Source organism: Morone saxatilis, unplaced genomic scaffold, assembly GCF_004916995.1.
Source record: "Morone saxatilis isolate NCDOM2014 unplaced genomic scaffold, NCSU_SB_2.0 Contig11, whole genome shotgun sequence".
NCBI classification, from domain to species: Eukaryota; Metazoa; Chordata; class Actinopteri; family Moronidae; genus Morone; species Morone saxatilis.
Genome location: NW_023339663.1, coordinates 19,293,304 through 19,296,732, shown reverse-complemented (window position 1 = coordinate 19,296,732; position 3,429 = coordinate 19,293,304).

Genomic DNA, 3,429 nt, shown 5'->3' with positions numbered 1-3,429 from the left:
TGTGTGTCTGTGTGTGTGCATGGGAAGTGAGCCTATGACCCAACTGTCAGGACTGGTGTGAATATTTCTTCTTCTTTCTAGCTGCACTCTTTTACAGAAATATTAAGATTCGGATTTCATCACATTTAATTTTATCAAAATTTAACTAACATTAATGTTATCGCCTTTTCTTCTTTTTCTTCTTCTTCTTCGTCTGCTTCTTCTGCGTCTTCTGCTTCCTCTTCAGTGAAAGATCACAGTGTTATCTTAATTTCCCATTACAGGTATAAGTGAGTAAGTCTCCCACCCTCGCTCTCTCTGGTCAGCGGTGGGAGGTGAGCATGGCAGCAGAAAGCTTTGACCAGCATACTGACCCCTCTCTAGGGAAACAATGACTTTGAGAAGGCTGAAACACACACACGACCAACACACACACAACACAGACACACAAAATGAAGAATGGAATGGGCAAACTCATTCATCACTTTAACAAATATAACAGGCTATTGTAGGAGCTCGCAAAATAGAAGACAAAAGCTAAAGCAGTTGCACTTAGGCCAATGGCTGCATTCACTCAGCCACATACAGAATATGTACCCCCCGCGTGCAACACACACACACACACACACACACACACTTAAAATCTATATTACATGCAGTTCAGTTCATGAGTTCCACTCATTTGAAATGATGCAACTTCTCTTTGAAACCTTTATCTAAAAGTAGTTTGTTATAGATATGAGCACATCCAAAGCAAAGCTGTAAATGCATCCTTTTCAAATAGACCTGCTTTTGCCCTTAGAATAATATAGTGTAGCCAGCTAATAGTATAATATAAAAACAAACCATTTTAGTCTTGTAAATCAGGAAGACTAAAGTTCAGTGCTGTTTTTTTCCCAAGTTACATTCCTGTAGAGACACATGCATGTAACAAAGAAAAATACAAAATCCACTGATTTGGACTTCATATCATAATTTTTAAATACATACTTCTTCCAGCAGACTAACTTCACTACCACGGACCGAGTCATTGCAAAAATATATGTTATAATTTTTTGGAGAAGATGGCCTTTTTAAAAAAAAAAATTAAATTAGGTGAAACTAATTAAACATCACAGCCATTACTCAGTATGTACCTCCCCTTGAGCGAGTTGCTGAGTCTAAAAATGTTTGTCTCTTTTGAAACCAGCAAATGGGAGTCATAGATTTAAGTTGCAGCACACGTGGTCTTCCTAAGACCTGTAGATGGCGCTCTATACCAGGAAATGACACTGGACTTTGATGGAATGCGGACTGTAGCGCAGGACAAATGTGTGTGTGTGTGTGTGTGAGAGAGAGAGAGAGAGCGAGAAAGAGGGAGAAATAGAAAAATAGAGCAAGAAAGATGGAAAGTGTGTGTGTTAGAGAGAGAGAAAGAGGAAGAAAGAACCAGGGAGAGAGAGAGAGAGGTGTACAGTACCTGATGTTACAGAATAGTCTAATGACCGTCCTTCTTTGTCTTTGAGCTGGCAGACAGAGTCATCCAGCACATTCAGCACCAGAATAGCTACAGAACAACCACGCATAAAGTGAAGTTATAAACAAAAAAGAGCACACTAGATCATTGAGACAGGCAGAGCCAGGATGACATTTTCCTTCTGATAACTGCAGCCTCTCACATAATTCACAAATTCATCCAAATGCTCAGTCTGGAAGCTCCTGTGGGTTCAATTAGTTTGGAAAGGTATTGTTTTGCTGCTAAACTTCTATTATGTATGTGCAAGTAAATGGAACAAGCTGAAGATGTAACGCTGTAACAGGTTTACACCTTAAATCACACAAAACATGCTCGCATAGCAAGGTAATCCTACAAATTAAATTAGTGGTACAGTTAAAGTTTAGGATTAAACAGCTAAGATGTTTTTTTCATGATATTTCAGATAGAGTTTGATATTGTGTTAATAATCTTAATAATGGCGTCATTTTATCGAAACCATATAATTTCCATTATGTTGATTATTATTTCCTCTTCTCAGTAATTATGGAGCAATTCGACAGTAATTAAATATAAAAAAATGTGAATTTTAGTTGTTCTACTGGAACTACTAATATGGGGGAATGCGGGACAGGTGGTGTATTTGTCTTATGGTGTCACCACATCTAACAGTGTGATTAGTAAATTCAGTCAAGGTCAGGTGAATAATTGGTCTGGTGGTAGCAAGCAGCTGTGTCACATTTTGTCACATGTAGTTAAGTTGTAATTACACTGTAATTATTTAAAAAAAGAGAGCTACAAAATAAATGCTGTGTTACTCATACTACAAATTATGTGATGAGATTTAATTCTTTGTCATGTTGAGTCACACATTTCATGACAATCATTATTTAATTACATTTTCCAAGGGCATATTACAAGCTATTTCCTCTTTGTAATAATGCACACAATCTGAATAAACATTTAAAAAAAATGTTATGACTGCCACTGTCTATTTATGTGATCCATTGAGTCATACAAATGTCATATTGTTTTTGAATGAAGGCGTTTCAGGGTAAAGTCTGTTTATTATTGTGTTAGTGGCAATGACATTCATTTGACTGGGATTGCAGTCTAAAAATAGAATTACAGATGTGTCCAAATAACATGCAGAGTGCTGCGATCTTTGCAACGACCTGCATGTTGCAGAAGCGTGCATAGAGCCAAAATGGCGCAAATAAAAAAAATGCTAAACTGAAAAACAAAAAGACATGCAGAGACTAGACACACAGATTTTCTGCCACAGCCACATTTTTATTACTAACATGAATATGCATAGTTAATAAATAAATGAAGTTAATCAGTGGAAATATTATTCAAGTGCATTCAAAACAATATATTTTTATATATTTATATATTTTTTATTTTTTAGCTGACATGGTCTTTAGTAAATCACATTCAAATCAGATGATTAAATGTCTGGCTGATGCTCCATGCACAGATCGTGAGAAAAAACATTCAGATACTAGGCTGAATCTCAATCACTCTGACTTTTTAAAATTCCAACATTTGGCTGGAATAAAATATACATATGCAGAAATTATAGATGTTAGATATTTTGTCTTTTAAGTATTTAGTCACTGATTAAAAATTGCAGAACACTTTTGGACCATATGCTGTCTTATTGCCGACAGTACAGTTATAATTTAATAGCAGCTGCAGATGCATGATCACATATGTCCTACCCTGCACTGAATTTAAAAAGGGTGCCCTTGACAATGACTCAGCCTTTCTAGATTGATGCATTCTATCCTTGTTTAATTTAACTTTTCTGAGCTTTATTCTTTGTGCTGTACCTGTTTGCAAGCAGGAGAAGCAGGTGAGGTTTCACACATACATAATGGTAAAAGGCAAACTTGTTTTCCAATTTTTTCATAAATGATGTGGTTAAAAATATCTTAAATATTGTGCCAACAAGGGCAATAATCCCATTCCTC